This window comes from Portunus trituberculatus, chromosome 39 (assembly GCF_017591435.1).
Source record: "Portunus trituberculatus isolate SZX2019 chromosome 39, ASM1759143v1, whole genome shotgun sequence".
Lineage (NCBI taxonomy): Eukaryota > Metazoa > Arthropoda > Malacostraca > Decapoda > Portunidae > Portunus > Portunus trituberculatus.
The window spans coordinates 14,253,370-14,276,321 of NC_059293.1; the positions used below are offsets into that span (position 1 = coordinate 14,253,370).

At 40.3% G+C, this 22,952-nt stretch overlaps 1 protein-coding gene and 1 long non-coding RNA gene across 3 annotated transcripts in view; one reads left to right on the top strand and one right to left on the bottom strand.

The window, feature by feature from the left end:
• LOC123515596 overlaps nt 1-22,952 on the bottom strand; it is a 291,197-nt gene that overhangs the window by 164,656 nt on the left and 103,589 nt on the right. The window lies entirely within an intron of this gene.
• Nucleotides 12,664-22,952, top strand: part of LOC123515597 — a 57,773-nt gene continuing 47,484 nt past the window's right edge. For both annotated transcript variants that reach the window (XR_006677909.1, XR_006677910.1), the window contains exon 1: nt 12,664-13,141. This is a non-coding gene — a long non-coding RNA (uncharacterized LOC123515597). The remainder of the gene's footprint in view (nt 13,142-22,952) is intronic.

Sequence of the window (22,952 nt, forward strand, 5' to 3'; positions counted from 1 at the left end):
TATATATATATATATATATATATATATTATATCGACGTGCTCGTGTGGAGGTCACGATTATTAGCCTTTGTCCTCCCCACGCCCTGGAGCCATTACTGAGCCTCCTTTTTTTTCTTTTTTATCCTGGTCTGCCTCCACTTTTCCCTTCTGTTGAGTGCACTTCATGTATTTGGTCGCCGGTATTAAAAGGACGCCCTATACCAGCGCTGATCGTAATAATCATAGAGATAATGGTAAAAATAACAGTAAAAATAACAGTAACAGTAATGATAATAATAAAATAATAATAATAATAACAAAATGATAACAATAATAACAATAACAATAATGATAATAATAATAACTATTCACTATTACTATTACCACCACTACTATCACCATCACCGCCATTCATCGCAGTTCGAAGCACCACCACGTCCAGGTCTATACAGCACCACCGCTCACGAGACGCAAGTATTATCTTCCTCCATCATGCCTCCATACAACATAACACGGTGCGCGGCCCGCTAAAGATCGCCACAACTTTGTTTAGAATATCCATACACTCGTGTATCACAGCCTCCCACGAGCGTCATTTCTTTCCTTTATCAAGACTAGTAGGAAGCAAGTCTCGTTCTTTCCATCACAACTACTACTACTACTACACACACACACACACACACACACACACACACACACACACACACACACACACACACACACACACACACACACCTATTCCCAGCGCCATTACCCCAAACTGGTCATAACTACAACCATCTCCCGTATATACAAAGCTGCCAATATTTTCCTGAATTCTTTGCCTCCCCCGGACACTATTATTGACACCCTGGCAGCCTTAGCCATCCACTAAACCCACCACCACCGCCACCACTAACAACAACACCGTCACTACCATTCCCATAACGCCTGCCTCCATCATGAGTACCAAAACCAGTCTTCCCTCCCATGAACACTACCATGAATACACGACGGTCCCCTCTACCCTTATTGAGCCCAGCCACGACCCCCCGCAACTACCACCCCCTCCACGACCCCCTCCTTGTGGTGATCGCCTTCCCCGCTCATGCTTGATGGTCATTTCCCAAACTCATTTCCCATGCATGATCGTGTTCCCTTTTCATATCCTGTTCTGGCCGTCCACTGCCCTCCTCACCTGTGTTCCTCACCTGGTTTGCAGCCCTCACTCACCCCTCCATCCCTCCCTCACTTACTCCTCCCTGCATCTCCCTTGCCTGCCTGCCTCCCCTCACTACCTCACTACCTCACTATCCCTGCAAACTCATCTCACTCTCATTCATTTCTCCTTATTTGCTTAAGTTCATGCTCAGTACGAAGTGTGAAAACTTGTCTCTTTTGTAATATATATATATTAGGGTACTGGATCGCTATCAAACTGGAAATTCATGGAAGGTTCGTATAGAGATTCAAGGATTTTTTTTTTCTCAATCGCTTCCTCACAGTCTCGTAGTCATATATTTACGTCTGCCATCGCTAAAACTCCAAATCTCGTCTAGTTAATCGTCTTCTCCCAATCGCTTTTCACCTCATTGCACAATTTTCAGTCGAGAAATTATTCCACACACGTACACGCTTCGCAGGAATGATTTTTAATGATTTTGGTTACATGTTCTGCGGTGCTGCGTTGTGGCTACCAGTCCCCCATCAGACCCGGGTGCCGAGTCTTGTCTGGCGACCACCTGCCTCACCCCTCGCCTCTTTTCTCGTCCGCGTCACCTTCTCATTTGCTCCACTTGGCTGCCTCGTCCTCGCATTGCTCTTTCACGCATTAGACTTTGTTGTAAAAAATGCGACTTCACAGTGAGCGTAAAATTATCAGTATTAATGTTCCCTATAGATCTTCTAAAGGTAATGATACTGAACGTTTGAAATTAATGTCTTTTCCAATTTCATCGCTGGTAGGTTCGCTTTTTCATCCCAGGAGGAGAAGGAAGAGGAGGAGTAGGAGGAAAAGGAGGAGGAGGAGGAGGAGGAGGAGGAGGAGGAGGAGGAGGAATACAAAGGAATGCAAAGGAAAGCCAAACAGCAACATACCTCTTGGTCCTTTCTAGGCTGTTTGGCAACTAATTCCAACTGGCTACAGATAAAAGAGACAGGGCAGTACAGGAGAAGGAGGAGGAGGAAGAGGAGAGGAGGAGGAGGAGAAGGAAGGAGGAGGAAGTGATCCTAAGGTGAAGTGTGTGTGTGTGTGTGTGTGTGTGTGTGTGTGTGTGTGTGTGTGTGTGTGTGTGTGTGTGTGTGTGTGTGTGTGTGTGTGTGTGTGTGTGTGTGTGTGTGTGTGTGTGTGTGTGTGTGTGTAGCGAATAAAAGTAAAAAAAAATCTTGAATAGCAAATATTTCAGGTTGATGTTAATCTCATCTGGAAAACCGCAGAACAGGTACAAGAAAAGTTCAATTACTTCAAAGGACAAAGTCACAAAGCAGGATTTAAACTGAACAACAAAACTGAAGTCATATTTAACTCTAATGCACAGCGGAACATTATTATCTCTCAAGAACATAATATCGTATTCATGAACACAAATATACTTGCGTTAAGAACTACGTAAATATCATGAAAGTGGAGCAGAAAGATGCACGAGTATTAGTAGAGAAAGCAAACTGTCATGTTATAATGGATACATTATGAGATGCCATCCATGTTTGTAATGCAAGGTCCATGAAACAATGTGTGATTACATCTGTGACCTGGGAATGTTGATGGTGGCTCACATAACTAAGGGAGAAATAACCTAATCCTTGAAATTCCATATAGAACAATTGATAATAGTAAAAACACTATACAAAATAAATAACCTACTACAAGGAAAAGTGATTACATGTATATATTTCCCAATAACTATATACTAGTCCAATGTCTAGCTAACGATGGCTGTATAGAACATAAAGAATAATGAATAAAAGTCTCAGAATGGTTTTAGTTTTAGAAAAGATGCACCAAATATAAGAAAAGTGAACATATTAACAAATAAATCTATTTTCTGAACGTAACTCTCAGAAATCAGCCATATTACAGTACTTATGAGAACTAACCTAATCTCACGGATAAAATCAGATTGAAGAGACAGGACAATACACTCATAATAAAGAGAAGAGGCACAACAAACATGGAGGAGACACACTCGCAGGAAATATTATGCATGAAAAGATCGAGTAAGGGCACAACAAATTGCAAAAGTCGAAGCTTCCCATAAAAAATAAAAGATAATTATAACCAAGGGTAGAGAAATGACAGGAAAAAAAAAAACTGTTAGTCTGGCCACTGACACAGAGCAATGACCCGTGAGTAAAGCTGGGAGGCCTGTGATCAGCAGCAGTAGAATGCAGAGAGGCGGCGTGGCTGACAGGTAGAGGAGCAGAACGAGGAGTTGACGTGCGGTCATGTAGTCACGTGCAGCGGCCTCACTAATTCATAACGCCGTGGTAGTAAAGGCGGCCATGTGTGTGTCAGCCGTCAAGCAAGCCCCTACACCCTCTCTTCTCGCTACCCTACACTCCACACACTTCCCATTACCTACACATAACTCCGAGACCTTGTGTAACTTATTCTAACCCTCTACACCCAAAACTAGACAGTTAACATATCTTCTCATTCATCCAACACTTTAGTAACACAGTGTTCCTGTTATTCTATACTCAATGCCCTTCACATCAATTACATACTATTCAAATCCATGTGCATCTCATTGCAGGTCGCTACGCTAAGACCCAGACTGCCAATATAACATCTTATACATCTAGCACTTTCGTAATTCAGTGTCCCTTCTATTCTATGTAACATTCTGTTATTTCAGTTGGATACTTTCCTTGAGAAAATGTCTTCTTAAATACCAACACACGTCTAAAAACTAAACTAGCCATCCTTTACATAACCCTACTTCTTATTCCTTTTCAAAGTGATATACCGTGCACTCCTTTATCCTTTATTCACTCTTGATTTTGTCTCTCTGATAGATAAATAAGAACCAATTGATGTATGGACTAGTACATTAAACTCCTCTAAGACCAAAACCAGCAAATACCAAAAGAGATATGTCGTTTCTTTTTTTCTTTTTTATCCTGACTATTTAGTACATTGATGTCACTGCTCGGGGCAACAGTGCGTCCCATCATTCCCCTTGGCTGATTTCACTCACTGTTACGCTCACAAGCTCATTCCTCTACCTACCAGCACCCTCAGCCCTTGCCGCACATGCATCTCTTGTTACCATTCTCATGTTTTGTCCTCTTGTCTCTGGTACTTACTTTCTTAACATGTAGTCTTAACATCACCACGAACTCCACTTGATCTTATATTTCTTAGTGCATGAAGATATATGTGTCTTTCCTGCCCTAACATATACCTCGTCACTGAGTCACGTACATACCGCTTTAGTTCCTAAGATTCTTTTTTTTTAACTGAATATGTAGATAACGAAATAAATGAGTACAAAGCTGAAAAAATTATTCACTGACTGACTTGTTGACTTAATGACTAACAAAATGAAAGAATTACTAACTATCTAACAAAATAAATAGGCCATGTATCTAAACCTATTATACCACAACAACGAGATACCCGAATCCTAACAAACATATAAGCAAAACTGCCTTTGTTGTGGCTATAAATCAATAAGTATAGTTTAATTTGATGCAACTTCGTCAATCAACAGTATTTGTCCCAACGCAATATTTACCTATCAGCCACCGACTGAAGGCAAAGGTCAACAGTATGTATGACAGGTGTGTATGACGTGTGTATGGCAGGTGTGTATCGTAGGGGCGTAAGGCAAAGGTAAGTGGCAGATGTATGGCAGGTGCCTTGGTCATTCTCAAGGGGCCACTTCGCCGCTCAGTGCCACCCACGCGACGTGCCGCTGTAATGTTATGAAAAATAGCTTATCTGAAATACTCATCAGAAAAAAAAAGATACTATATATAACTAAACTTTGAAAAAAACTATACAAAAATTAAACAAAACTAGCCTCCCCCCAAGCCAAACCAAGCCTCCAACGACAAAAAAAAAAAAAAAAGGAGAGAATCAAAACGCTGCTCAGGCCACGCGACAAAAACACGCCGGCGGAGCTGTGGCAACGGCGTGTTTTGAAGCGTCCTTCACGCCCGCCAGTCCTGACCCGCCGCTTGACCAGGACGTAAGTCAATAAATCTGAAGTTTTTTTTTTTTTTTTTGAGATTGTCATGTGTTGTTCCAGGAGGTATTGGCGGACTGAGGCGGAGATACCATGTTCACCTTTCACTCTTCGTTTTTAAAAAGAAACATATAAATCAAAATATTTTTCCCCAGCTCCACCACGCTCACTTACAGACAAGGGAAATAAATATGTTCTTTTTTTCGTTTATCTGGCAATACATGAAGCCTTGACGTGATGACGGACTCCTGGCGAGGGGGCGTGAATCGCCGGGAGGCAGGACGGGCAGCACTCCCCCTTCACACTCAGAAGGGAAAATAAGGGAGGCGCTGAGGGACACACTATACCCCTTAAATCATGCTGGGCATCTTTCACTTCCTGACTCTTGGAGATGGGCGGGGGCGGAGCGACAGGCACGTGGGGGGCGGCAGCAGCGGTGTGTCTGAGGGAGCAGTTTGCCTGAGAAGCCACGTGGATAGCTACCAGGTAATTAGCATGACACGTGGTGGTACAGGCGTTGATTAATCTATCACTTGGCAGAACACCGATTAATTAGGCCTCCTTGTGAGTGGGCACCACTTAATTAGCTTAACACGTGGCTGAGCACGCGGTTAATTAGTAATACACGTGACTGAACATTAGGTAATTAGGCAGCCACGTGAATGATGGTGTAAACGTCATGTCCCCAACGGTGTGCATGTCAGTAATTCATGATGGCGCATGGAAGCCAGGTCAAACACCGTGTTCCATGTCTCTCATGTCCTAAATGGCCATTTTGTCAACATCCGTCCATCCATCACTCACTCCCATGGCCCTCCTCACGCTGCCCAGCCTGCTGCCTTGAACCAGAAGCACATCCTGGGAGACGCAAGCACTGTGACACCTAACATGTCTGCTTCATACGTTTTGATTCCATTATCGATCGGTGGACATTAAACACTCCAGCCAACGTCACCAGTCATTCATTCCGCCAGCACCCATAGCTGTCACCTCGCTGCCCAGGACAAGACGCGCTCCCCTGCTACACACACGGCCAAAGGAAAGACGTGCATGTTTCATTGTATACTTATACTTATTTACGGACTTGGCTTTACTGAGTCAATAAGTAATACAATTATCAACATTGTTCCTACGCTCCTAACTCCTTAAGCATGTCAACATTAGTGAAGACGTCTTATGTTGGGCTTATTGAGATACCATAAGTGAAGCTAACCATATCCCGCCCTTCAGAATAGACTGGATACGTGTGTCCCTCTGTCACTTTCCAACCGTGAATATTATTAATCGAAAAGTATAATTGATATAATGAATCCAGAGTTCCTTTTTATTTGTCATGTCTGCTTCACATTTGATGGACGAAAAAATCTCATCGGGTAATGCAAGAACTTTAAAAATTCATTTTACCTCTCCATTCGTTCAGCCGGACAGAATTTTTCCTCCAAGTATTTTTCTCTCTCGTTGGAGGAGAGGGAAGCAAGCAAGCAAGCAAGTAAGCGAGGGAGTAAGCAAGGGCAGCAAGTTAATGGTGGTCGCTGCTTTGTTTTGCTCGCCACCACCGCTGCTTTAATGCTCCAATAATTCATTTTTCAAACAGCGAACTTATTACTAGATAAGATTAGCTCTCACACGGCACGTCAACAACGCATTCCGCAACAACAACACCAATAATACTAATAACACCAAACTCAACAATAACAATAATAATAATAATAATGATGATAATAACAACAATGACAACAACAACAATAATAATAATAATAATAATAATAATAATAATAATAATAATAATAATAATAATAATAATAATAATAATAAAGACAATAATAATAATAATGATAACAATAATAATAATAATAATAATAATAATAATAATAATAATGATAATAATAATAATGATAATAATAATAATAATAATAATAATAATAATAATAATAATAATAATAATAATAATAATAGTTATAATAATGATAGTAATAATAATAACAATAATAGAAAAATAATAGTAATAACAATAATGATGATAAAAAAAATAACAACAAAAAATAATAATGATAATAATAATAATAATAACAATAATAATACAATAACAATAATAAAAACAATAATAGTAACAATACAAATAACAGTAATAATGATAATAACACATTTACTGAGGTTCTGAACGGGCGGGCGCCACACTAGGGAAGACCGTTGTGGTGAGTGACATCGCCTTGTAACGGTTAATTAAAATTGCATGGCAGCGTTCAGTGAGGCAGCTCTGCCACCTAGACGGAGCCTGGAGTGGCCGGGCGTGGAAGGAATAGCGACACTCTCATTCCTTCCCTTTATGGCTCCTACTCCTATTTTTGCTACTACATAGATCTTCCCCATCGTGTTCAATCATCACTTGCTCATATGACTCTTTCTTTCGTGGTGTAAGGAAGAGAAGTTTACTATGTCACTACTATCACTACAAGTCTCATGTTATGTCAGTCTAATGCCTACTCGGCCAAACCATAACACCTCGGCCCATATTTTTTTATCAAGACGCTGATTGTTTGTTATTTCCTCACATAAAGAGACTTAAATCTTAATAGTTAGTAATGCAGTATGGGCGGAGTTACAAGTGGGAGGTGTTTAACTTTCAACCTTCCCCTACTTCTCCTCTTTCTCCTCCTCCTCCTGCACCTTTACCTTCTCCTCCTCTTTTTAACATTATTACGAAACTTAGTCAATTTAAATATTATTATTAGTGTTAGTGTTGTCTTCGTTATTGCTATTACTAATATTGTTACTGTTGTTATTTTCTTGAGTCATCCTAAGTATCTACTTCTCTTTATTATTTTTGTTGTTGTGGTTGTTGTTGTTGTGGTAGTAGTGACCTTCATTTATATGTGTAATATTGCTCATCTGTGCAATTGTGACACTATTAATAATATATATATGTATATATATATATATATATATATATATATATATATATATATATATATATATATATATATATATATATATATATATATATATATATATATATATATATATATATATATATATATATATATATATATATATATATATATATATATATATATATATATATATATATATATATATATATATATATATATATATATATATATATATATATATATATATATATATATATATATATATATATATGCAAGAGGGAAACTAGCAAAGGGCAACAAAACATGAAAAAGACCCACTTGATGTGCAAGTTCTCTAAAAGTTTACTAAAGAATTAGCCAAAAGACAAAGACAAATGTCTTGAAACCTTCCTCTTAAAAGAAGTCAAGTCGTAGGAGGATGGAAATATGGAAGCAGGGAGGGAGTTCCAGAGTTTACCAGAGAAAGGCATGAATGATTAAGAGTACTGGTTAACTCTTGTATTAGAGAGTTGGATAGAATAGGAATGAGAGGAAGAAGAAAGCCTTGTGCAACGAGGCCGGAGGAGGAGGGGAAGCATACAGTTAGCAAGATCAGTAGAGCAATTAGCATGAAAATAGCGATAAAAGATAGAAAGAGATGCAACATTTAGGCGGTGAAAAGGAGGCTGAAGACAGTCAGTCAGAGGAGGGGAGTTGATAAAACGAAAAGCTTTTGATTTCAGTATATATATATATATATATATATATATATATATATATATATATATATATATATATATATATATATATATATATATATATATATATATATATATATATATATATATATATATAAGCATCAGTGTCATCTAACTTTCATTGATATTCATAATACTATTATTGTATTTATGCAGTATCGTTTTATATCTACAAGCAAATACTACAAGTGTATTATGAAGGTTGTTTTACTCTTGCAACCTAACCACATCTTTGTTGCAGTAAGACTACATGGGGCTACTACATTGTAGTAGTAGTAGTAGTAGTAGTAGTAGTAGTAGTAGTAGTAGTAGTAGTAGTAGTAGTAGTAGTAGTAGTAGTAGTAGTAGTAGTAGTAGTAGTAGTAGTAGTAGTAGTAGTTGTTGTTGTTGTTGTTACTATTGTTGTTGCTGTTGTTATTGTTATTGTTGTGACTACAGATGTTCGTAATATTAGGATACTCGACCTTGTATACAATTGATATGTATAGTTAAGAATCTCTCTCTCTCTCTCTCTCTCTCTCTCTCTCTCTCTCTCTCTCTCTCTCTCTCTCTCTCTCTCTCTCTCTCTCTCTCTCTCTCTCTCTCTCTCTCTCTCTCTCTCTCTCTCTCTCTCTCTCTCAAACCTAACTTAACCGTATTTATCATTGCAGCTGTATTAACCTGTCTACATATAGTTGTACAATCCTTAATTCAAAATATGTAACTAGGAAAACCTATCCCTCTGTGCGTTCTCTACCTTTTCCCTTCCTTCTATAATGTCCTCAAGGGAACATCTTAAATTCACGTGACATTATTGTTCGCAGTATTTCCAGGTATGAAGGCCATAAAAAAATACTTAGTAACACATCCTGAAAAAAAACTTCTTTGTAGAACCCCGACCAAATTCAAAAGGTTCTCGTTGAAGCTCCACGGGATTTAAGTGCGTGTCCGAAACAAACACTCTTGAGAGCCAAGACATACATCTCTGTGGCCTTTCAAAATAGTCGTTGTGAGAAAGCAAAGTTTTTCTCAGTGTGTGCCTTTAACTAATCGTGGTGCACAGACCAGCAAACGCCACCCAGCTAACCTCATTACAATGCAGCACGCACCATACATATACAAATACTATTCATATTAAAACCGCTCGCCGATACATAACGTTTCCTCGCCAATAATTCAAGGATTATTAAAAGATGCAAAATACGAACTAGCCATTGAAAATACCAGGAAATATATAGGTAAACATATATAAATGTAACAATTTGCTGCATCTAAGGTTAAGGTGAATGAAATTATCAATATGGCTCCTTATGACAAGCATTTTTTTTTTTTTTAATCTCACAAGTAAACACGACTTAGAACCTTTTCCCCCTCTCAATCTCCGCCCATCCTAGCCCGCCCATCGCCGCCCATCCCCCGCCCGCGGTACAACAAGGGGCAGGAGTGTGGCCTCTGCTCTCGATTTAGCATAATTACCGAAATTTATCGAATATGTAGTCTCTCAAATTGATGTCGTCAGTTCATGGAGTCATTAGTGTATTATAATTCGCTTCGCATGCAGAAAAAAACACACATTAATTAGCCAACTTAATGGCCGACACAGTATCTAAGCAGCACTGTAAATTATTGTATGTAATTGTTAATTTTAAAACCTTAATGACTGCAAGGGTGAAAGTTATGGCGTAGTGTATTCGAAGACAGGAACAAAAATTAGGCACCGGGCGGGGACTCACTGGGAGGCGGGACAGCACACACATTGGGGAGCAGAACACATTGATAAAGGGAGGCAGGAAAGCTTGTCATTAAAAGAAAACTACGTACGTGACACACACACACACACACACACACACACACACACACACACACACACACACACACAGTAATGACAACATGCTAATTTCAAACGTGACTTCTCATATTTTGATGTAATTCAAGTGTCGTCTGAAGTCAAAGAGGATTAAAAAAAAAATTATGGAACAAAAGATGCTAAGTGAAGTAAGGAGCTGTAGAATAATGCACCTTAGTTTCATTCATATACACCAGAATAGTTATTATGTAATCTAAGTGGCGTGTGAAGTCAAGGAAGGTTAGAGGCAAATATGGACTGAAAAAAGAGTATAGAGAGGTAAGGAAACTTGAGGCGACTTATCAGCTTAACTTGACTTCTCTTCACCAAATTCTTAGATGATACATGACACCTACAATTGTAAATGCTCTTTTTACGTAGAAAAATAACACCGACGTTACCTATACATCTGACCTGCATGGGAACTAGCAACTAAGTGGGCATTTTTTTTTTTTTACTCTTTCTGTTTCCCTTTGCCAGTTTTCTCTCTCTAAAAAAAAAAAACACACACACACACAAAAGAAGTCTATCTACAAGGGAACAAGATATAAAGTAATGAGATGAAAGACAGGGAGAAAAAAAATGAAATAAAAAAAAATGTCTCAGAAAACTTCCTTCCCCAAAGTCAATTTTGCGGCACAAGTGGGGCTTTTGTCTCATAATTAATTCTCTCCGCCGCAACTCTCAACCAACTTCTGAAGAAAAAACAGGTAATCGTATCTCAAAGGGCGTGCTATTAATTGCTAAGTTCTGGAAATCGTCTGCTCCTGAAACTTCCTAATTACTATCCGCCTTGGGGATTTCCCGCAGCGGAGTGTCCCTTCCCGTAATGCTCCGGCTGTGAGGAGAGCATGAAGAGCGTTTACTCGTCTTTACAAAGTTCTAAGAAAATCAGTGACCTTTGCTTTCTAGACCTCAAATTTAGACGTGCTTCATCCCGGAGAACACAAGACGAGCTAACAGAACATCGATGGAGGAAAGAACACACGAATCCATATCTGCTGCTACACGAAATCGGCCGCTAGATTTTGTTCGGCCTCAAGCGAGCACATAAGTTTTTTAATGTTTTGACTTCAACCCTTTTCTGTTCCTCCTGAGGGATAGCACGGACTGAAACAAGCCTTTTACAACTTTTTTCCCTCTTTTTCTCCGCTGCTCCCTCGCTAAAACACCTGAGGGAACGGCGGGAGAAAATCCTGGAGATTACTGCCCGACGCCAAGGCTTCAGAGGACCCCCGAGGCTTCTTGGACTTAGGGGCGGGCGGAGGGGGAAAGGGAGACGTTCTTGAGGATAGTGTGGTGAAGCATGTGGTGAAGTTATTGTGTGTATAGGAAGTGTGAGGGGGAAAGATGTGTGTGGGAGTAAGAATAGCATGTGTTTGGGAAGGGTGAAGGTGGACAGGGTGAGGAGATGAAGGGAACGAAGGGAGGCTCTGAGTCACCCACACGAAGAAGCAGGAGAAGTAAAAATGCGATCCCCCACTTCGCTGGTAAAAAGAAAAGGAAAAAAAAGTTTGGTGCAGTGCATGGCGTCAAGGATGGGGCAGCTGTGTGGCGAGGGAGGGGCGGGATGTAGGACAGCTGTGCCATAGGGCCCTGTTCGCCATGGGGAGGGCATGGGGCGGGTTATCCTTCACTACTGCTCAGACTCCTCACAGGTGTACCAAAGTATATAAAGATACTGATTCCATACGAAGTTTATAAGAATGCACCAGCGCGCACACACATACGCACACAGGGGCGTAGGCATGCATGCACGCACGCACATAACCAGGCAGGCAGGCAGGCAAGCACAAGCACACACACACACACACACACACACACACACACACACACACACACACACACACACACACACACACACACACACAAACAAATATAGATTTGAACATATTTGTTTCCACGCAATACAGAAATGAAAACGTAATAAAATACTGTTGTGAAGGGTGCAGCCAGTGCTCAACAACAATAAATATAATTTTTACGTTTACATTTATATATACAAAGTTCAGGGTTTGGTTCTGAGTAGTAATTTCTCTACTGTGCTGCGGACAGTCGGCCTGGCCGTCTGCAGCGTGAGTGCAAGCAATCTTAGGAAAGACCATACAGCGTGATACACTTCGTGTCTGGTGTCAAAAATCTGCATGTTAGTTACTGCAGTTGAACTACGAGTAGAGCTGGGCAAAAGTGCGCTAGACAGGCGGGAATCCCACCCCTGGCCTGTCATGGAGAGGGGGAACTAGCGACCATCCCCGACAGGCTAGAAAAAAGCTGTGTGTGTGGGGACAGAGCACTTCACCCTCGTGTTGTGTTTGACCGGCTCAGTGGCGTCATGCACAGACAGGCAGTCTTTGGATGGCTACACAACAGGTGGGGAGGGAGCCCTGAGAGTGCTCTCACCTGACAGAGTGGCATGCGGAGTGTAGGTCATGCCCTCCCATAAGTGATTTGTTTACCTACGACCAAGGTGAAGGAGAGTGTGAGGTCTGTGGATAAACACGCCGAAGGAGGAGGATTTACCATCGCTCACCGACTAGGGTAAGGAGACCCACGGCGCCGCTACTTCCTCGGACCCACCCCACCCCTCTTCACGCACGGTATGTCACGAGAGCCTGTAAACCTTCCGCCTCCTCAAGTTTGCAAGATGTGTTTGACATCTCAACTTGGGGAGACAACCGCAGCTAAAAAAAATGTTAACCTCCTCACCGCCGAAGGAGTTACGCTTCAATACGTCAGGATTTAACAGGAGAGGGAAGGCGGTGTGCTGTGAGTGTGTAACGAGCTGAGCTGCCTTCCCCGATCGCCGCCGCCGGTCGTTGTGCCTCGTCGCTTAGTGCATCGCCTCAAGACCTAACGAGGAGACTCGGTCCACCTGGCGCCTGGTGATGTAGTGGTGATGTCGTGGTGATTGACTGCCTCACGTGGGCCGCGCACTCACCATGCACCAACGTGAGGATCATTTTCTAAATCACTGAGCTGAATTACTACCTTTACTTATGCATGAGTGTTGCCTGGGTGTGGTGGCGCGCCGGACAGTCAATAGTCCAAGTGTTTACCTCCCATCCTAAGACTCCCAAGAGGCCGCCATGAACAGCAGCTTTGTGACGGAAACTATGGTGACAAAACCTAATGGAATAAGTGAAAAAAGAAGAAAAAAAAAAAACAAAAAAACAAATAGTGACAGTTACGCTGGCGCTCGAAATTGTCAATTGCCTGAATATTATCATAAAAATCATAAAACCCAAATTGTGTGCGTAATGTTAATTTCGAACAACTAAAACCAGACCGTATTATTTGGAACATTAGTGAAAAAAAAAAAAAAAACGTAGAGTGAAAATGATGATAATTGCTGTAAATGGAATAAGGAAGAGGAGGAGGAGGAGCAGGAGGAAGAGAGGAGGAGGAGGAGGACGAGGACGAAAAAGAGGAGGAGGAGGAGGAGGAGGAGGAGGAGGAGGAGGAGGAGGAGGAGGAGGAGGAAAACCACGAGTAGAAAGAGTAGGAGGAGCAGGAAGAGCATGAGGACTGGAGGAAGAGGAGGAGGAGGAGGAGGAGGAGGAGGAGGAGGAGGAGGAGGAGGAAGAGGAAGAGGAGGAGGAGGGATCGATAATTGAGGGAGGCATGGGAGAGGGAGGAAGGAGGCCAAGACAGTCACGAGTGGCCGCACACCGCCACAGCTCAGCGGCCGTGCCTCGCCCTGGGCACGAGGCGGCGGGGATGACCAGGAACTTCCGCCGCCACCTCCTCTGTAATGCCAATGACACGAGTCTACTGTTGCTCATGCATGACACACCTTGACCTGCTGCTGATGCTTGTTGATCATGAAGACTAAGAGATTAATGATGAATTGTACATTACAAACCAAATAGAGAAAAAAGAGTGATAAGATTATTCATTTCAGTGCCTTCTCTCGACTTTTTATCATGGTTTAGTGGATGTTATTGAGGCTTTAAATCGCCTTTTATGATTAGATGAGTAGTTTTAGAACGATTTTGCGTCACTAATGGGAAAATATCACTGAGAACATGACTAATTAACTTCACGTCCTCTGAAAACAGTCCTAATGACTTCAAAGTTTAGTGAGAAGAGCAGCGACACTGCCAGATGAGATGCACTAACTAATGAAGTGCCCGCGATATCCGTTGTTGTCGTCGCAAAGACGAGAAGCAATGACTGTCTAAGGAAGTGATTCTCAAATTGTTGTTCTGGTACTTCTTGGATTTTGACGCCACATTAACCCCGTGGCCAGTGTAGCACAGGCTTATCAAAAGCCACGAATTAAAGAACACATACCATCTAAGAAAATTATGTGGCTCACTTTGGTGATATTCACGGCGCACAGTTTGCGAATTAACACTCTTAATGTATAAGTGACTCATTCTCCTGGGTGTGGCAGCGGACATAATTTGTGGCGCTTAAGTAACAGGAAACATACTTAGGACATTAAATTTATAGCAAAAAATACCCTATATTCTCGTGTGATTACAGGAGAACTTAGGAATGCAAATCAATCAATCAATGAAATTCCAGCATGTGTCTTACTTGATATAACATGATATATGAGTAACAGAAGAAATCCACAAGAAATTAAGGTTAAAAAAAACTATATTCCCGTGTGTTTATGGATGGAAAAGCTCGCCAATATATAATGAATGCAGAAAATATCAGCCTTTGTCTTGTTTAGTGCAAAAACGATAAGGTGATTCAGTATTTTGACGAGGGCGGAACTAAAGATCCTTCATTAGGTGGCATGGGCTATGTGACGATATAAGCGTAAAAAATAATCGTGCGTCTTTCATGTTTGGTGTATAATGTATTAGATCATTCAATATTAATTGCATTTTCTTGGACTTTGTATTTGTCGAAAACAGGGCAAGTGAGACTTTCTAGTGATTGCTTCTAACCTTTCCAAACTAAGAGGTTAGATCTTACGAAACATCTAAGCAACAATAAAGATATAAGAAAATTATTATTTGTTCATTCTTGATACTTTGGAGGACGTGGACAGCGAGCCTAACACAAGCATTATATGAATTCTAATTACCGGACGTAGGCGCTTTAAGATAAATATTTAAGATGGATATTACGAAAATAAGAAGACAGCATTTCGTTCACCTTGGTACAAACAGATGAAGCTAATCACAAAAGTGCATCGCTTGAAGATGAATATTTAAGAAGGTTATCAAGAAGATTAGAAGTCACAATAGTTCTTTACGTTAGGTGGACTCAAGTCGGGCGGAGCAGCAAGCACACGCAGCTAATCATAAAAAAAAGCAGCGGTAGAAGGTACATAATCAAGAAGGATATTAAGAGTACAAGACATTGGTTCTTTACCCTTTGTACTCTCAAGGTTGTAGACAGCAAGCAAATGATGATAATTACGAGAACGAAAAAGTTTCAAGATTAATATTTAAGAAATATACTGAAAAAACATTAGAAACTTCAATAGTTCTTTATGCTAAGTGCTCTGGATAATAAAGACAACAAAATGTATGCAATTAAATTACGAGGCTCCAGCTCTTCACGATAGGCATATAAGAATTATACTAAAGATAAGCCACAGTATATCAGTTCTTTAAGCTTGGTACTCTAGAATGGTGGGGCGGCGAGCACCTGAACCCTTCTTAATCACGCGGCAGTAGCGCTTGAAGGTAAATATTTAAGAAAGGCATTAAAAGGGAATTATTAACACCGGTCCACATGGGCGGCGCGCTGCCTTGGTTAGTCACACACCGGCCTGATCGTTCCATTAGCAACAAGTAAATATTTGCGTCACCGCCCAGACACATGCAAGGCTTGTAGGGCTAATTTCGCGTGATTTGTAGTGATTCATTGTTGAGTGGGAGTTTTATATGTACTCTGCCCGGGATCACTTTGTCCTGAACAACACTTCATTTGACGAAGGATTCCTGACAAACAAAACCATACATTTATTTCTATTTCTTTTCAGTTTTCTATATTTTTTCTATATCTTTCAAGTGTGCATTCTTTTTTTTCGTATCTCTATTTTGGCGCAGGGGGTGTCGGGGGAGCCGTGCGAACAAAAGAACAATATACTAACACATTTACACGAACAAAGACTTAGTTGTCAGCTCATTTACTGCAAGTCAGGAGTTCATTAGTGTACGGTGAGCGAGGCGAATACTTTTTGTCTCTATCTTAACGTTGGAATAAACATTTCCAACAAAGCAGAACAGACATAGACTTATTACTGCTTTATATATCTTTTATTTTTTATTCTATTGTCTTGAGATATTAGGAAGGGATGTAAAGATATATATTTTTTTCAATAATACTTATTTTTATTTTTGTTCTCGTTATTACTACTGAAGTTGTCGTCATCATCATTATCATTATCATCATCATTACCGGCATCTATATTGTAATTTTCAAAAGTATTAGAAATACAAATCATAGTAGTAGCAGCAGCATCAACAGCAGTAATTGTAGTAGTAGCAGTAGTAGTAGTAGTAATGATAGTAGAAGCAACAGCAACAGTAGCAGCAGCAGCAGGAACAATAACAACAACAATATTAGTACTAGTTGTAATAGCACCGGAAGCTGTTACATTTCTTATTCAAATCACTAAAACTAAAACAACTAAAATTGCTATTACCAAACCACTACCACTACTACCACCACCACCACCACCACCACCACCATCATCACCACCACCACCACCACCGCCGCAACGTCTACTCAAAGCACCGGGCCATCAATCACGACACCCCAAGACACAGGAATTAATTAAACTCTTACCTGGAAAATTCAGCGACTCAGGCCCCCTCTTTGACTCTTTTAATGACCTTCGCCTCAGCCAGGTGAATGAGTTTGCCCAACCAGGTAAATAAGCTACATAAAAGAGAAAAACTGATGATATAGAAAATACTCATTCTTATTCGCGTATATACTCGTATTCTCTCTCTCTCTCTCTCTCTCTCTCTCTCTCTCTCTCTCTCTCTCTCTCTCTCTCTCTCTCTCTCTGGATAGTTCTTGAAAAAGAAGTTGTAGGGATGTTCTGAAAAGGTTATGATAAATAGTGGTTGTTTTGATAGAAATATGTTAAGAGGTTGCTATGTTATTGCGATTGTTATTGTTCTTACCAACTTCACTACTATTGCTGCTACTACTACTACTACTGCTACTACTACTACCACTATTACTACTACTATAACTCTTCCTCCTTAACCCCTATCACAATATTTTCCTTCTTCTTCTCCTTCACCTCCTTTTTCTCTTCGTTCTCCTTCTCCTACCACTACTAATACTAACAAGAACAACAAGAATAACAACACTAAAAACCCAACCAACAAGAAGGCTGAATTCTATATGCAATTCTTGACGCAGTTTTCTTATCAAAAAAGCTACAAGATTCTCAGAAGGTTCATGATGTAAGCAAGTGTTGGCAGACCGGTCTTGGGGGCGAAGAGTCCTAGGGGTGAGTCTGTGTGCGGCGGAGGGTCGTGCTGGGAGAGTTGAGGCCCCGAGAATCAGACAGCGAGTGACCACCACCCAAACCAAGGCGAGGAGGAGGCGAGGCAGCAAACGATGGACGGCAGGTAATTGCAGTCGAATCTCAAACAACAAACATTTATTGCAATTACGGAAACGTCATTTGATCCCCACGCCCATGGAAAATTTTAGTAACAAGTGCATCGCCAACAAATTCCGTATTCGGCCGTGAGAAACGTTGTAATCCGGCATGACATCAGAAACGATAATTAGCGAATCTTTTCCTCCGACTCAAATTAAGGCTACCAAAAAATGTAGTTTCTACCCTTTTTTTCACCGTAATTTCTGTGTTGCTTGAATTTGCACGATACGCCTGAAGGGCCGCGGTGCCTCCTGCTGTAAAATAGATGGGCGTCTACCAAGCGGCGGCGGTAACGGAACACCCCCGAGGGACACACGTGGGCGCCTAGCATGTGTACGCTTGACCAACACGGCACGTCATTATTCCGTTTTCAGTGCATCTATTACTAACGCTTGGAGGGAAGGCCGCGCAATAAACGATTTCGAAGGAACGTTTCGAAAGCGGCTTCATTTATGTACATGAGGCGGCGCGGTGCACTGCGGGACAGCGGTGCCTATTATGGCTGGCACGGGTGGGTAGGTCCAGGTGGGCCGTGCCGCGCGTCACTGCCCGGCACTGTTGTCTTGAGAGCGTCAGGCCGCCTCACTGCCAACGCCGCCACTCGCTCCTCAGAGAGTCAAGCTTTTAGTGATTATTAATCAAATTTAGCATTAGGTGTTATTAACTAACACGGTTTACGTCAGTTTTGTATTAAGTACACTAAATCATATTTTTTACTGAGATGTATCAGGGTTTAACTTTGCGCTTCTGTGTTTTATGATATCACGTTCTATTTTTTTCGTGAATTTATTCTAATAAATTCAGGAAATTAATGACTTTCTAATGTAATTTTAATTTGCTGTAGAATAATAAGCGAAACCGAGGTAAGGGCTGAAGTTCAGAGGATAATAAACATTTAGGCGCAGCCAAATAATGGTGCCGTTTGGAAGAGTCTGAGCAAAAAAGGAAGCAGCGTACCATGAACGGCCGGTCTCTCCGCCGTCCGTGAATAAATAAGCCGACTCATCTCTCTCGCTCATTGGTCGACACTCAAATTACGGTCTCGTGCCACCCAATCGCGCGGCGGGACTCAGGTAGATGCCCAGCCTCAAGTGCATCTTTAGAATTGGTAATCAAGGGATCAATACGAGGAGCGGGAGTCGTGTGTGTGGCGCGGCACCTGGGCCGGGCACCTGTGGCACTCGCCGCCCTTGCTGCCTCTCATGTTGGCTGCCCCGAGCCTCCGCAGTGGTCTTTGCAGATGATGATATTCTTGACTTCCTTTCCCGTCAGTTGTTTCGCTCATGTTTATCAAAATCCTGATACATGTTTCTTGAAATTTAGAGTATTAATTTTTTTTTCTGAGATATGCATCATATTCCTCCACGTGGTGAAGTGAAGCTCTCAACATCAAAATTAAAGTTTCTTAAAATTTAGACTATTAATAAAATTTCTTCTCAGGACCTCGCTGTCATATTCATGGACGTGGTGAAGCAAAATGCTCATCAATTAAAAAAAAGACTAATGCATCTTAGTGCATGTAATCTGGATATAATTTCTTTTGAGGTCAGAGGACGACAGCATCATTGCATTAATCCATTTTCGTTGATAACATAATGTGCTTAATGTCACACCTCCACATCCATGGCTGATTAGTTCCATGATCTTCCTTTTTCCATTAATCCCATCACTCACGCCACCTAATAAGTACCTGACAAACACGCCGCCATCCACATTTTACACCTGTGGACATCACGTTATGGAGAAAATTTTTGTCATAAAACAAAAATTTGCGTTACGAAACATACTTTATTATTACACAGTTCAAAAATGGAATATCTCAGTATTTCTCTAATGTTTATCTGTTTCTCTCTTTACCTTCTCCTTTCTTTATACATTTTTTCTTCTTTTCATTTTTCCTGCATCCTCCTTTTTATTTCTTTATACTTTTCTTTTTTTGCCTTTTCTTTTTTTTCTGAGCCTCACCTTTATATCCCCCTCCTATTCATACCTTCTTATACTCTTTTTTCTCCCTCTTCTTCTTTATCTTTTGACTCTTACCTCCTTTCCTCATACTCTTCTTTTATCTTACTTCTCCCTTCTTCGACTTCTCCCACGTCATTTACCCTTCCCCACTGCCCTTTTTCTTCTAGATTCCCACTAAAACACTATAAACTGTCTTTTCTATGCTGACAATTTAAAGCATCGTTCAGGACCAGCAGTTTTTAGGCCGTTCGTTACCTAGGCATGGAGGGAAGCAGGTGGGCAGGAGTGGTGACCCCATGGCAGCGCAAGGCCAGAGGAACCACCGCCACCTGGAGACACACTTCCTGCGGGGACCGTCGTCACCTGATTAGAATGACAAGCAGGACATTTCGACACAATTCAATTCTATAATGACCCTCTCAGGCGATAATATGTGGATGGAGGAAGCGTTGTGTTTATGTTAATTGTAAAGGTGGGGATGTTACAAGCTTATGGGTGCTTTAGATTTGTTCATGATATTCAGTGTTTGCCTTCCAGTTTTCAGTCATAAGGCATTTTTCTTGGAATGTCATCGCTATATAAATAAAGGCATTCTCTTGTGTCTCTGCATTTCTTAATTGTGGATGGTGTACTGAATTTTTGACTTTTGGAGAACAACAGTTGAACTCACTTTTATATCCATAATCTTTTAAGTCTTAGCTGCTTTTGGCCTTTACATATTAACAACGGTGCAGGTGAGAATAACTCTTCTAACAAACAACGTTAGTTCAGATGGAATGACTTTTCTCAGCTTGCAGCCAAACAAGTGTATGTACATTTTCTCTAGTTGGCTCTGTTAAGAACGTCTTGTTAATGACATCTTGATTTTGGAGATTCAATTAGATGCATAATGTTAAATAGCTATATGACAAATATTTGTCGATTTGAATCCTTCCGAAATTGAGGCTTCAAGACACTTCTCAATTTTTCATAATTCTTTTCAGTACTTTTAATGAAATGCCACCTTCAACAGGTCCTCTTCAATCTTTTCTTGTCCTTGGCAAGAACCAATCTTACATAAAAAACACAGATTTTTTTTTTTTACCTTTTCATTAGCATGCTACGGTCTCCTTTAGATTTGGATACGAAAGACTAGTACCTCAAAGTAATAAACAAAGTGAAAAATCATCCAGTTTCTTTATTTAGTTAATTGTCATGCGCCATTATATAATCTAGATGACAAAATCAAAGGAGGTCTTAGGTCATTTCAGCCTGACTTAAGGGACACTGTTAAACTTCTTCAGCCTATTTAAAAATGTTACGGACGGAAAAAATTATTCATCAAATAAACAAGTGAATTTCTTCCCATCCACTTATAAAACACGACGGAAAATCAAACCCTATGAATATCAATAAGTCCTATAATTTTGTGCAGAATAAAGGTTCTTGAGGCGATGGCTCCTCTCATAGAATATGTCTTTCCTAGGCCGTGATTCATGTTGTTATATAGATACTCGAGCTACCATTCAGCGCTTCGTCTCCTGCAGGTGTTTACTGTTCAATATATTATTATCAAGGTTTACTGTGATTACATCTATAAGCAAGTACTGAGGGATAAACCACGCATCCTTAAAGACTCTAATAAATTGAAAATATGAGCCCTGTTTTTAAGGTCTGAAGCAGTTTTTCTCAAGGCACTGGAAACCTCCTCCTGGACCTCGTGCACCTGACGAGGATACAAAGAGGAATTACTCAAAAATTGTAAAGAAAAGAAACCAGTTAAAAGGAAATCTTAAAATGATCTTGTGAAGACTACAACAATGAAGCGAAAGAGACGGAAATGACCAGAAATCTCACAAGGAGATTTGTAAATTAGAAAACAGTTACAAAATGGAAAACTTAAACAAAGCCATGCGAAGACAATTCTAGTAACAATTAGAGTGGAAAATAAAGCTGAATAGAAATGTTGTAGCCGATGCTTAAAAGTTATCATATAAACATAATTCTTAATACGCCAAGATTACTTAAGAAATAAAACTTGAATACAAATATCAGAGACAACGTTTAGAAACACAAAATACTAACTATTCTTAAGGAGTACAGCGTTGCATTGGATTAAGTTCTGGAGACTTGCACCTAAGTAGGCCTGCTTTTCTTTCCTTTTTCTCGCTCTTGGCCATAACCTCTCTTACATGGAAGAAAAAACTTCATAAATACCAAAGATTACCTACAAAATTATCTCGAATTTTTTTTTATAACCGGAAAAAAAAGGAGCAGAGCCTCTCACTCGTCCTGGCTTCACTCAGTCACTCAGTGCAAAACCTTCAGGCAAGACATCATAAAAAAAAATCAAGTATTTCAACATGCAAAACGCTAAAAGCTGTGTTTCGATAACAGTACTCTGTATGAAAAGAAAATCAAAAAAAGAAATGGAGCATAAAAATCCCAGAGTGTGACTATGCCTTCTCTGATACATTTCCTAAACAAAATGCATACAATACAGTAAACGACTATATCTCTCCAGAAATAACACAGGCATCTAAAAATTAAAAACACTACAAAAAATGCAAAGTTATACAGCACATCTTACCGGGTGTGTAAAACGTTTCTGAGAATAATGAAACAATGAATGAAATCTGTGACTGCTTCCTCAATCACTTCATGGCATTTTTTTTTTTTTTTTTTTTTTTTTACTTATAAATTACTCTTATTTCTTTCTTCATTTTTCTTTATTTGCGCTTGTGAGAATAATGAAGAGACGAATGAAAGTTGTAACTATTATCAATCACTTCACGCATTTGTCACTTTTTT